This window comes from Nannospalax galili, unplaced genomic scaffold (genome assembly GCF_000622305.1).
Source record: "Nannospalax galili isolate Female #2095 unplaced genomic scaffold, S.galili_v1.0 scaffold140, whole genome shotgun sequence".
Lineage (NCBI taxonomy): Eukaryota > Metazoa > Chordata > Mammalia > Rodentia > Spalacidae > Nannospalax > Nannospalax galili.
The window spans coordinates 12,789,745-12,804,505 of NW_008352267.1; positions in this window are offsets into that span (position 1 = coordinate 12,789,745).

Below are 14,761 nucleotides of genomic sequence, written 5' to 3' on the forward strand. Positions count from 1 at the left end.
GATGTCACTAACAGAAATACAGACCTTAACAGGTACAGGGCAAAAACTCTCTAAGCCACACTATCTCTGACTAAGCTAACAAGGCCTTACACCGAGTCTCCTTGTTAGCCTACAAGGGTGTGACAGAGATAAGGCAGGGTGGGAACCTGACCCAGTGACAGCCAATCAGAAGAGCTTTTGTCTGTGGATCTGAACAGGGTGATTCATCAGCCACCAATCCCAGAGGCTTTCAATAGGAGAACAAAAGTCCACTATTGCCCCAAAGCTGTGCTTGGTTTTATTCCCCTGTACAAAAAAAAAAAAGTAGTAGTTTAACTGTCAAGAGCAACCTCAGAATTCCCAGAAAACAAAGCTCAAAGGAGAAGAATCAAAAAAGACAAATGAATTGTAGTGCCTACATCTCCACAGTAGAGAATGGAGAAAAGTGACTACAATCCAGGGTAGAAGATGCCAATAACCTCATTTATCTGAAATGCTAGAAAAATTGTTTTTATGAGCTCAGCATTCCAATCACAGATGGAGTCTCCATTGTGAGTCACTTCATTTGGGATTCCCCAGTTCTTATTAAGCAGGAATATATGAAATTTGTGTTCAGTTGTTAGCCCCATGGTACCTTCAAAGATACATAATCAAACAAGCTCTTTATTTCCCTTATTTCATATTTTTTTATTTACTGGCATGAACTATATTATACTGATACGTTTTAGGAAAAAAAACACCATAATTTGTATCAGAAAATACAAACGGTACAGAATGACTGCTATTTTCTTCACAGTGGGTAGGTAAGCACTACCGAGAGTGGCAGGAGATGGGGTGACAAATCCACCCAGAGAAAACCTCTACCTCCCTTTGTCTGAAGGGTTCTCCAGGAAGAGAAGGCAGTAACATTAAACAAAGGAAGAAATCATAACAAGCCAAACAACAAGATAGCCTTTCTACGGTGCTAATGTCATTCAGGGTCTGATTCTTTTCTCCAGCTCTCCACCTTTCATTATTGTATTGTTTTATTTTCAGAAACAAAAAAAAACCTTGGAAAGATGATTAAGAGACAAAAGTGCTAACTGAGGCACCAAGTACCAACAGCCCCACAGTGTGTCTTATCTAATCATTTATCATTCAGTGATGACTTAGGAAGTATGGACTGTTTCTAAATGCTTCTTGGATGCTGGCTCTAGAAGTCTGCCATGTTCCAGTGTCTTTTGAAGAAAGTTATATAGGAAGTCCTTTATATGTAGATTTCAGGGATTTGTACTCCATAATCCTGCTTTCATGATCACATCTGCTTGGACGAGAAATTGGCATCTAACCCAAACATAGCCATCTATTGGCATTTCAGCAGCACATACAACAGCTTAAAAGATATGGCCAAGATATATCTCTATATGTTAGATGTCGAGCCTGTGATGGTGCATGCCTTTAATCCTAGCACTTGAGAGGCAGAGACAGGTGGATCTCCTTGAGTTCAAGGCTAGCCTGGTCTACATAGTGAGTTACAGGCCAGCTGGGGCTACAGGGAGACCCTGTCTCAAAAAGACTAAAAAAAAAAGAAAGATATGCCCAAGATATTTCTCTATATGCTAGATGCCAAGCAACTGAGCAATTGTAAGGATCATTTGGAGGCTTAAATATCAGCTACATTGAGAAAAGCACATGAATGGAATGGAGTAGAAGGCAAGAGAGGTCCAACTGCACACCCAAGGCAGGAGACAAGGCAGTGGAAGCCAGGCTTTACTACAGACCGTGAGAAGAGTGAAAGGGAAATGTTCCAAAAGAAGCAAGGGTCTTAGTGAATGAAAGATACCCACTGCCAAGAGGAACTGGCTCATCACTTCAACCAATACATGTTTACTAAGCATTTTCTATATGTGAAGACACAAATACCTACGAAAAAAATCCCCATCTTGATGAAGTCCACTCAAAGAAAAAAGTACAGCAAATGCTTGACAAGCCAAAACACAGAGTTATACGATTAAAAACAGGGAAGAGATCTGACTTAGTATGCTGATGAGTGGGCTGGGGAGTAGGGAGCTCAGCGAAGACGTCCTCAGTGGGACATTGGAGACAGATCTTGAGTAGGAATTAAGTGGCCAAGAGCCATTTGGGAGGAACTATGACAATATGAAGACACTGGAAAAGTAAGCGGCAGAGGGAAACAAGGTTAATCTGGAAAGTCAGGTAAAGGCCAGGTAATGCCAGAACTTGTTGGCCATTTTCATGAATTGGGTCTTAATCCCAAGAGCAAGGGGAGGCCATCAAAGAATTCCAATAGGGAGAGACAAGCTGAGATATGCATCTAACCCAGCAATGGGGACTTCTGTGAAAAAGACTGGGAGGGGCTTAGAGTGGAAAGACCAGTTCACAAGCTTCTGTCAGAATCTGAGGCAGAGGTGGTGTCTTGAACCACAGTGCCAGATGGTATTCCAGAAGTGCAGTGCCTTGAGCAAAGGCAATAACTAATTAATCTCAACTTCCATTATGTATGGGATGATCCTAGCACGTAGTAAATACTCAGGACATGGTTGTTGCATGAATGGAGATAAATTTCAAGGAGTCAGTGGTTAGTGACACTTTAGTTTCCTCTTTGCCAGTAAATTCACCCTAAGGAGAACTGTCCAATTGTGGTAGTATTTAGGGTTCTGTGTTTCACTCACACAGAGATCCATGAGGGCACGGGAAACTTTTGGACTTGGAATGACCTCACTCACTGATAATGAAGGAATTGATATAAATGAAGTTCATGGTGAAGAATAATGAATGGGACTGAGATGGAGTTCACTTAGAGCGAATACCTAGCATGTGCAAAGCCCTAAATTCAATCCTGAAAACTACAAAAAAAAAAAAAAAAAAAAAGAATCACATACAAAGGACAGCCCATCTGAGTCTTGGAAGGCTGTGAGAGGAGGATTCAGAGTTCAGTAACAGCCTGGGCTACAAAGGGAGACCCCTGTCTCTAAAAAAGAAAACCTGAATAAGTGAATAAAGAAAACAAATACCTGCAGAGCAGAAGAACAGTTGAGATCCAGGCTCTGGAGTCCATGTGTGTAAATTCATTTTCCAGCTTCACTGATCCCTCATGGTGTTGTAACAGGATGCTGTTTAAACCCTCTATAGGACTAGGGATATAGCTTAGTGGTAGAGTTCTTGCCTAGCATGTGCAAGGCCCTAGATTTGACTACGAGCACTGAAAAAAAATAAATAAATGAACCATCTGTCTCCGTGTCTCCATTTGTATAGAGATATTAATGGTATTTTTCATATATGAAAATGCTACAATGAGGATTAAATGAGGTTACACACGTTAGTCTTTTATAATAAGCTTTGACATATAGAAAGCTCTCAATAAACATTATTATCTTTAACATCCTTTCCTTGACTATGAGCTTTTCAAAGGAAAACTCTTTTAGAGGATAGGGCCTATGCCATATAAGGTTCTCAGGAAACCTGCATCCTCATCCATCCTCCTGAATTTGAGGATTTCATTTCACACATCTGTTTCACAGCCATCTTTGAAAACTCAGGTCGTCTAACAATCTCTTGTATCCTGAAAGTGAACATGCTTCCCACCCTGTAATTATCAGCCTACCCATCGCCTTCCTCTTTTCCTGTTCCAAGCAAAATTATTCAGTCTGCTTACCTTTCCCCCCACAATCCTGCCATTTCGAAGTTAATTGCTTCTACTTGCATTACACACCTGCCTTGCTTTATTTTGTATATTAACTTTGCTTTCTTGTAAGTAGATTGTATCTACTCCACTTGTCCCCTTTCCCTTCTTATTTAATGAACTTCCTAGCCCTGGCGTCCGTTGAGAGTTATCCTTCAACCCAGTCTTCTTGATCCAGTCTCCAAATTCTTTGCTGCTTAGGTGATTGCTTTTGGCATCTACCTTGCTAATTCACCTTTGTTAGGCAACCCGTCTCTGAAAACATGCCTTTCTTACAGAATACAGGAGGGAATTATTCCTCCAAACAATTTTTTTAACTACCTTTTCCTTTGAGCTGGCTTTTATTGTCTCCTCCCTTTGAACGTCTAGTAATACGCATCTTCCAGCTAGAATTGCACATTGTCTATACTTCTGGCAGGTAAAATGAGAGGGGAAAAAAATGCCCCACCTCCCAGCACTCTTCCAAAAGGAATCAAATCAAAACCCTCCCAGCCCCATCCCTCTGGGCATTTCTCAGCCAGGCTGGCTTCCTTCAGGAAGATTAACTCTGCCTTTTCCAATTTTCATGCCCCCCTGGCATTCCTCACCTTCCAAACCCGAATCCTGTGTAGGTTGATTATGCTCCATAATTGTGCTCTTAACACTGATTTCATCTACTTATTATGGACCTTGTTTCATGGCTCATTACAAACTACTCATCTCCTGATCTACCCCACACCCCAACACACACGTACACCCACCCTTCTGGATTTCTTTACAAGATCCTTGGGATTTTGTTCATTGGAAACATTTTTTTTTTTATGCGAGGGCTCTAGTTTTGCTTTGTCTTGTTTTTAATTCTTACTACTGTGGTAGATTGGGTTTCCAGGGCTCTGCATTTTGCCTGGATTGTTGCTAACACTCCTTAGTGATCAGCTGAAATTTATCTCCTTACCCACAGAGGTCTTGTAGGGGGGCAAGAGAGAGGGGTTTGCAATTGGAATCTTAGCATAGAGAAAAACCATGATGCTATCTGACACAACCTCTTCTCTGACATGATGTCTTCCTGATTGTGTAGAGGCACCTTAAGTGTCAAGAAACTCACTGCTGTGCAAAACAGTAATTACCCATCTTACATGTTCAGTATTCTATAAAACATTTCCTCATTCAACACCCCACCCCCAAACACACACACACAGGATCTCACTATGCAGCCCTGGCTGGCCTGGAACTTGCTATCTAGAACAGGCTTGCTTCAGACTCACAGAGATCTGCCTGCCTCTGCCTACTGAATGCTAGGATTAAAGGTGTGTGCTTCTATGCCTGACTCCAATTATTAAATAAATCCACCTCACTGTAACTTCTAGCCTGTATGCTACTTTTGCCCTCTGAGGTTTTATGCACTACATTAACTCAACATTGCCCCATTTAAGACTTTTAGTTATTTAAAAATATATATCCTCAGTCTTTGATTACTACCTTTTCTAGACCAATTATCCCCAATTCCTTCAACCATTGATCAGGAGCTTTGGCTTTCAGTTCTCTTACTTTCTCCTGTGGAGTTATGCATGTCAGTGCCCTTCCAATGACTTGGAACCAAGTTCCCTAAAGGTATGGTTAGCTCAGAATAGGATGCATGGATGACCATTTAGTTATATTCATTAGTCTATGATTATATTCTCATTTGAACATCCAGTCTTTATTGTGAGTCCTAGAATGCATTAATCCTAATTTTAATATGAGTTATTCCTGAGTAAGATATTCTCTACCCTAAAATAAGACCGTTAATACTTTTAAGGATTTACTTTTATTTTTATGTATCTGTGGGAGTGTGCACACAAGTGTAGGTGCCCTCAGAGGCCAAAGGTATCAGATATCCCTGGAGCTAGAGTTACAGGCAGTTGTGAGCCTCCCAACATGAGTTCTAGTAAGCGAACTCAGGTCCCCTGCATGCACACAACTGCTTCTTACCTGCTGGGCCATCTCTTCAGCCCATAACTTTTGAAATCTAAAATTAAGACTTGACATGTAGATGTACGAAGATGCATTCTGTGATTCCTGGGTTATGTTTTCAAGTTTCCTTTAAAATTCCAGCTCTGATAGTCAAGTTAGTTGTTCTGATAGCCTCTTCTCTGCTTCAGTCATGTGTTTAGAAAGCACATTTCCTCTTATACCATAATGCAAAATCTTAGCGAAAAATATTGGTAGTCAGGGCCAAGAATACAAAGCAGAGAGTGACTGTTGGTGTTGATAGCAGTTGGATAAGCAGCATTCTTGAGGATCACCATCATCCAGAAGTTTTATCAAGCACACAGTATGGCTCACATTTTCCAGGGAGTATGCAAGGCTAACTTGCACATCCTAATTATAATGACAGCTAACACATGATCTGGATCTTGAGTCTGTTATGAGCAAGGCATCTTTCTAAAAGGTTTCCATGTGCTAATTCCTTGGTCTCCATAATAACTCTATTATGGAGAAAGTAAATGAAAGCCATGAAATACATAGCTATGAAAGCCATGTTATTGTAGCTATTTTTAATACAAAGACATTGGAACAAAGAGCAATGAAACATTTGATCAGACAGAGGTGGCATGGAGATTTCAACTAAGCTGTCAAAAACTCTAGAACCTGAATTCCTAACCCCAGTTGAGATTTGGTCAGATGACATGAAGAAAGACACATTTTTATGCCTCTCCAGAGTAACCAGTATAGTCCTTTCCAAAATAAGAAATGTGAGTTGTGAGTGGTGGAATGTAGATTCTAAGTAATCTAGAGGTAGCATTTCTGCCTTGAACTAAACTCAGACCTCTGTGGCTTCATGACCCAGGGTGTCCCATGTGCACATGCTCACATGGTATGTGTACTCTTCTATCCTTACAGGTAGTGACAATGATTCAGGGACCAGATCTCTCTTGGCTTATTAGCTGCCCTGAGAAACAATGATTCAGCTTAACGTCTTAGCCCACTACTGTTTGCATCAGTCCACCTTTCTTTTTTTTCTCCTTTTCACTTTGTATATACATGCATGAGTGTTTGTCTGTGTAAGTGTATGCCACAAAGGTGCAGGTGCTCTCAGAGGCCAGAAGAGGGCATAGGATCCCCTGGAGTACACGGGTAATGAGAACAGAGCAGTGCCAACCGTTTTTTCTCTTTTGTTAATTACATTTTAATTTTACTCTGTGTGTGTGTGTGTGTGTGTGTGTGTGTGTGTGTGTGTGTTGGGGGGGACATGGTGTACATGTGGAGACCAGAGGACAATTTGTGAAGGTTGGTTCTTTCAATCCACCACATGAGTCCTGGGGATCAAACTCATGTCATCAGGCTTGGCAGTGAGTGCCCTTACTGGCTGAGCCACCTCCTTGGCCTAGTGCACTGTTCTCAGCCTTCAGTTTTCTCCAAATTGTGACAGCCATGAACCTCAGTTGAACAGAACATTCCCTGGGGCGAAAAGTAATTCAGCATTTCTCTTCTCTCATTTTCATCAGAAAACATTACAGCATCCTCTTCCCATGAGGGACAGGAGAGCTCTCTTTATTGTTCTCAGACTATAGTGGAGAATGATGCTTTAACAGTGTATCTATTATCTAACTCGAAATATGGTTCAAGGGAAGATGTTCTCAAGGCCTGTAGATTGTTAGGTTATTTAAGGATAGAATAGAATACAGTCCAACCCAAATATCTCCTTGCACTATCCTCATAAGAGAAAACATGTCTTGTGTAGCCCAGCTCCCCAGACCTAGATACACTTCACACCAAACAGGGTAGGAATAGCCAAGGCAACTAAAACTGATGAACAGGAACACAGATCCCCAAGGAGTTAAGAGGGTTAAGGGGCTGCAGTCACTGGAAAAGAAAACAACAGAAACCAAAGAAAGAACGGAATATGAGAAGATAAGGCCAAAGAAAGGGGAAGACGAGTGAGGAGAAAGAGAGCCCTGTGGGCCAGGGTAATTAGCCTGAGTCACAGGGATCTTTTAACAGTGAGTTAGCTTACCTTCCCAGCTTCAACTCTCAACGCTTTCCTCCCATGACCCCAGTGTGCACCCATACCCAAATGCTGCCCCTAGATGAGCATCCCCAGCAGTTCTGATGTCACAACTCTTTGCCTTGTGTGACCATTATTATTACTTATCTTCTCTGTTACTCCATGACAGGGGATGGGTGAAGAAACTTAACATTTTGTTGATGTCATTTTTTGGTTTTGGAGAAAAGGTCCCACCATGAAGCCGAAGTTCGCCTAAAACTCATAATCCTCCTGCCTCAACCTCCTCAGTGCTGGGTTTTTAATTGTGTCACTGCATTCAGCCTTCAGTTTGGTGTTTAGACACCAATCAGCTTTAAAGCATTGTGGAGAATGACTCAGATTGCCATCCAAAATTGATTTTGGAATGATGTTGAGCAGTACTAGGTATAATACACAAAGCTAAATCGGGGTGCCTAGGCAAAGCTCCTCAACATTCACTTCCTATTTACTAGGCATAACCCTAAAATACACCACTGGCTGAAATCATAAATGAACAGAATCATTTGCTCAGAGTGCAGCGTTCATTGGTGATGCAAAGACCCTTCCCGTTGCCACTTCCCTCAAATACATTTCCAAAGAAAGGTTTCCAAGAAAATTCATTAAAATATATTTTGTTTTTAAAGTAAATTCTTTGGAGGAACATCTTGGCGGGGAAACTGAAATAACAGGAGCTGCACATTGAGTGGGTTTGGCCATCTGAATGTTGGTCCGTGAGACAACGTGTGGACCACAGTTCTGGGGAAAGCACTGAGCAGAGTGCTGTTCCCATACTGCTACTGAAACAACAGAAGCGGTTTTTGTCTCCGGTGTTTCAGGACAAGTTGAATCCAAAAGAAATAAAGAAGGGGAACATTTTTCCTGGCTGCTCCCCTGGCAGCTCTCAGCATCCTGGCCTAGTAGGGGCAGAGTCACGTGGCCATCTTTTTGAGATGGAGAACATGGGAATAGCCCTTTCACAGACTGTGCTTGCAATCTACAAATTCCAGCCAAACCAGATTTCAGGCTCTCTCCAAAACTGTTGCCAGGCACTAAAACCAAAAGAATTGTACTGCATAGGCTTTTTAAGGAAATCAATTACAGACCTCTTTCATTAGCCAAACAAGTTCAACTACTAGAAATATTTTGTGTGAAACATATATAAAGACCTGCAGCTGTTTTGTGCGCTGTTTACAGGTCAGCCTCCTTTATGCACCAAGGTAGAATATGATGAATGAAACAACTTTTCACAATATGCACCGTTTTTTCTCAGGCTTCCTCTGTGAAGGATTGTGAATGCTAAAGACCAGTGATGTGGGACCAGGAGCCAAAACAGAATTCAGGGCCATTCTCGCTGACAACATTGTGGAGTTACTGAGGGAACAGCAAGATGAAGCTTTCAGCTTTTCTTCTGTGTCTAGGAGAAAATATTTTGAAGGAAATTGTGCTTAAGGAAAGTTTTGTTAGCTTCAAATTGAGTGAGTCATGGTACAGTTAAAATGAAGGAAAGGAATCTCATCTGTGATCCCTACATGGTAAAATGAAATTCTTAAGTCCACAAATCAGAAACTGCTTTAGAAATACAAGGTCTGAGAAAAATTGTTTAAATTATAAATTAACCTGTGTTCTTTAATTCACAGGTGCCTGGACAATTTTGGCAAGATCATAAAAGATTGGCTCTGTTAGGCAGGTTTCCATATGCAGGGCAAGTACAATATTGAACTAATATTAGTAAAGGAACAGACCAGTCCCAGGATCTTATACGAAATCCATCCATATCTAAACAGAAGAAAAAATAGGGTTAGAAATAGGTGGCATTTGTTTATTGGGCATGGAGGACTTTGGGTCTCCTTGGGCCTCTTCATGTGCTCAAGGAACTTATACACAGGAATGTGTTAACCAAAATTCCCCTGAATTTCTCAATAGAAAAAGCTAGTAGACACCTGAAACTGAAAGTGTCTAGAGGCAGCTTCATCCACTTTTCCTGCCAATCTTGCTTTGCCTAGGTCTTCTGTCTCTTTAAGGGGTCCCTCAGCTTATAGAAGGAACTTATCAATCATACCTGATTCCTACTGATTCTACCTTCCAACACCTCCTGAACCATGCATACCTTTCCTCTTCATTGCCATTTCCCTTGTTTAAATCTAAAGCTTGTACAGTTCAGATCACTGAAATGGTCTTTTCACAAGACTCCCTGCCCTCTGTCATAACCCTTGCCCCCTCCACCCTCAATTCTGGTTTCCTTCCTGAAGTCTTTGTCATAATGGGATTACTTGAAAAGCATTCCTACTACTTATAGATACAAGTCTGGGAAGTCCAGAAGCCAAACTCAGATACTGATAATCTAATTTGCTAATATATAATCAACCAAAATAACAACCAGCCTGGGTCTACAGCACAAAGATAAGGCACTGACTTACAGCTGGAATAGAAGTAGATACCTGAGGTGTGGAGGACTTACAGAGCTTTCCCCCATATTTAATACTTCCTATTTTGCAGTTTCCTCTAAGACCCTCTCTTCAGCATTGCTCATCAGTGGCTGGCACTGGGCCTCAATGTGGCCTAAAGTATAAAAATGGATGTTTGGTAGTGATATTGCAACTGTCAGGGTCACATGGTTTCCAGGAATCCAGGCTCTGTAATCTGAAACACAGTATGCATCCTACCCTCTATTCTGATAGGATGTTAAGTCTGTTATGCTAATAGGATGATGCTAATAAGGTATCCTACTTGCTGTACTGTGATAGGACACTAAATCTGTTATGCTAATGAGGTATCCTACTTACTGTGTTGTGATTGGACCACTGCCCTTATATAAGCTTGTGCCTTCCTGCAATAAAGCAGACCTGTGTCACTGAACGTGGTCTTCTGTGTCTGAATGTGGCTCTGCTGACACAGTCTCCTCAACAGCCCTGGGGTCCAGGACTGGGCAGAAGCAGCACAGACAGGAGGCAGCACAGGGAAGCAGAAGAGCGGCCTCAGCCCAGGGCAGGCAGAAGAGCAGCCTCAGCCCAGGGCAAGGGGAGGAGCAGCCTTGACGCCTGTGAGAATGAGGAAGCAGCACCCACAAGAATGGAGGAGCAGTTGCCACTGGCAGTGACCGCAGGTTGACTGAAAGTATTAAGTGTAGATAATCCCCCTACACTGCCATTAACAACAACAACAAAGAATGCAGAAGAGAGGAAGATAGAATGATAGGGATTACCTGGATTATATTTTTTAAAATTTAGGTGAAAGTTAAGTTAAATAGATAAATGGTAAAAAGAGGGTGTGGGGTGCATCTTGGTGGTGGAATGCTTGCCTAGCATGCACAAGGCCTTGGGTTCAGTCTCCACTAGCAAGTAGTCATGAGCGCAAACACATACACACGCATACACATAGATTGAGAGAAACAACCTAATCTTTAAAAAATATATTCAATGACTGGGTTTAGTAGACTAGGACTTTTTTTTTTTTTTTTTTTTTTTTAAGAGGTCTTACTATGTAGCCCCCAGCTAGACTGGGACTTGGCATACAGACCAGGATGACCTGAAACTCATAGATCCACCTGACTCCACCTCTGGGATTAAAGACATGCACTACCACACCTGTAGACAACTCCAATAAAATGGAGGAGAGAGGGAATATGTGAGAATAATTGTAAGTATAATTTAATCACAGACAAGACACCTAATTTGGAAACCAAGTGTCAGAAAATGGTCTGGCTTGCAGGAGAGTCTTGTGGCTACTTAATCTTGAGGACATAAAAAGGAGACTGATGGCCTCATGTGATCAAGTCATGCATCTCCCCAGTCACCAGACAGGAATCTACTGTCAGACACAGATCAGACTAGGTAAGAGAAAGTCTGGTACCTGTGGAAAATGCTCCTCTTCTATCACAGCTATAGCATGGATCTTGCTTTTGCTCCCACCCCAGGTAAAAAGAAATTATGAAAACTGATTTCTCTATGGAGTCAAATCTGAGTTTATGCTGAGATCTTAGATCCCAAAGTGAAATTTAAGATTTGCTTATCAGACTTTCTTTAACATGCTGACTTCCTTTGCCCTCGCAGTAGATATAGTGAGACCCAACCCTATCCTGTGGTCACTCCCTCAGTTTCATAAAGTGTAGATAAAATGGTTCTCTCTGGTGACCATAAGAGTCCCCACACTGGCTCCAGTCAATAGTAATGACCACTAGAACTTACCAGTTCAACTTTTCAATACAGAAAGAATACAGGAAATAATGCCATTTCTTAGGGAAATTTAAAAAGATTAGTGCAGGTTGAGAGAATGGGCTCAGCAGTTAAGAGCACTAACTATTCTTGTAGAGGACCCACATTCAGATCCCAGCACCCACATGGCGGCTAACAATCACCTTGCAAATTCCAGTTCCTGGAGATCTGCCACCATCTTCTGGCTCCCACAGGCACTGCATGTATGTGGTGCACTTACATACATGCAGGCAAGACACTCATACACATAAAAAAATAAAAATGATTTAAAAAACATGAAAAGATTAGTACAATTAAAAATATAGTTGGCCCAAGGACATTTTGACTTTTAGCCAGGAAACTGGCTGCTTTTCCTTAGGGTCTTTTTACCCTAACTGCCTCCTATTCTTATCATGCCATCCTCTGAAGGGGTTACCCAAATTGCCATAGGGAATAGGGACTCAGACCACTCTGGCTTCTTCCATGCTGAACAGGGATGCAGCATGAGGCAATTGGAGCAACCTTTCAATGGGTCTATCTAAAAGACTCCCAAATTGCATAACTCTTGTCTCTAAGGGGAAAAGAAAGTCCTTGAATCATGAGTAGGAGATGTGAAGGAGAAGTAAAGGCAAGAGTAATCAGCATTACAAGTTCTTGACAGGGAACTAGAAAAAAGTCAGAACAGGGCAATTTTCAAATGTTCATATGAGAGGCCACTGGAGTTTCTTGACAAGGGGCCTGTTAGCAACACACTGTTCCAAAGGCCAAAAATGTCGAAAGTATTTGGGAGCTTGTATCTAATCCTTAAAAGATTTTAGGGTTACCTCTTCAGAGCCGGGAATGTTGGAGGGGAGGGAGTGGGCATGGATTTGATCAAAACATCTTATATGCATGTATGAAATTCTCAAAGTTTTTGCAAAAGTTAAAAAAAGAAACCTGAAGAAGCCAAAATCTGATGTCAGCAAAAGGTGGCAGTCACTGTAGCAGTGGAAACGGGTCAAATGAACCTGCAGGCAACAGGGCAAATGAACCCACAGACACTGTAGACGGGACCTCAGGGCAGATGGACCCTCAGATAAGGCAGAAGGGTCCTGAAGACCTGAAGATAGGGCTTGTGAACCCACATACAGGGCAGATGGACTCATCATTGAGACAGGAAGGCAACATGGCAAAAAGCAAAGCTGTCACCAGAAGGATCCACCACATTTAGGGTGGGACTTCCCACTTCAAATAACCTGATAAAGAAAACCCTTGACAGATGTGCCCAGCAACCTGTCTCTTAGCTGATTCCAGACCCAGTCAAGTTGCCAACCAAGATTAACCATCACACCTATGTTTTCCCTCATGTGTGGATTGTAGCACCAATCCCTTATATGTGAATATATAAATTCTGAAGTAACATCAGGAGCCAGGTAAAGGGAAAGGATACATGGAGGTAAAGGACAAGAAGCTACCTGAAAGAGAGATAGTAGGGAACAGATGCTACCTGAGGAAAGTAGGAAATTGAGCTGCTTGGAAGGGAACACAGTATGAGACAGAAGAGACCTCCCTTAGAGCCACAAACATACCGTACAGCACTCATCAAAGAAGCTTCGTTTTGCAATGGATGGAGGCTACTGCAGAATTATACATCTGGTCAGACACAGAGAACATACACCTGGGAGATGCCCACAATCTGCAACTGAATCTCTACAACCAAGGCTCATGGAACATAGGGGAATAAGAGGTAGAGAGAGAGCTAATGCACCCATCAACTCTCACCAGTGAGGCTTCGATGTTCATCAGAATGCATTACACACAAGGCCACAACTGGCCAAGTTTTGGAGAATAAGAGACTACAGAGTGCAGGATGGGACTCCTATATGGAACCTTAGCCACCCAGGACTCAGGGACCATTGTGGAAGAGGAGGCAGAAAGATTGTAAGAGCCAGGGATGGTTGATGAATGTATGCGGTGGAGGCTTCCAGGCCAATGGAGGCCTGCTCATGTATGCCTGCGGCAGCGGTGACATCCAATGCTAGCACGTCAGCTCAATTAAACAAGGGCCCAAAGGGGAGGTGAGAAATAGGTGGTGGGCCACTTAGATTGAGAACTGTTTGAGATTGGTTGCTGCTGGGGGAGGGAAAGTATGACTTACATACGACCACTGGATGGGCCAACTAGTCTCCAGTGTATGCATTTATACTGAAGGACATTTGGGTACAAACATCTGAATGAATAGGACTCAGCATGTATGGCAGAGTGCAAAGGGTTCAGTGGGGGGGGGCATGGGTGGGGAAGGGAAATATTGTATGAAATTTTTAAATCTCAATTAAAAATTATTACATAAAAAATAATAATAATTGGGCAGGCATTACCATGTCTATCATTCATCCTTAAATTACTTGGCCTGATCTGGCTTAGAAGTGGCATATAAAGGTACTAGATAAAAAGGAGTGCTACAAAAGAGTGACCCTAAAGTACTGTGGAATGTAGGGTAATCTTAAGTGGGCATTGTGTTCTCCATTTTCCTAAACGGTCAGCATGAGCTCCTTTGATTTCTGGGATGTGGCTGGTGATCTGACTTTACAGTCAAGGTCTTGAGAAGAGCTTTGTGGGGGAGGCTGATGGTATGAAATTCGAGGACTTGCATGAATGAACATTTTAGAATAGTCTTAGAGTTGAAGATGTGGAGCAGCATAGCAAGTCCCTCTAGAATATATCCTCTTGTAGAAGAGCTACCTAGGATAGAATAATCAGATGCTGAGGTCTGACCTCATATGTCTTCAACCCAGCTACATACATAAGCATTTCTACCATGTTTCCATGTGACCTAGGTAGTTCACCTGGCAGCTACCAGTCATCCCCTTTCACTAGGCAGCCCTGTGCTTTCTCAGTGGAAGGATAAGAAAAACACAATAGGAATCTCCACTGTATATATATATA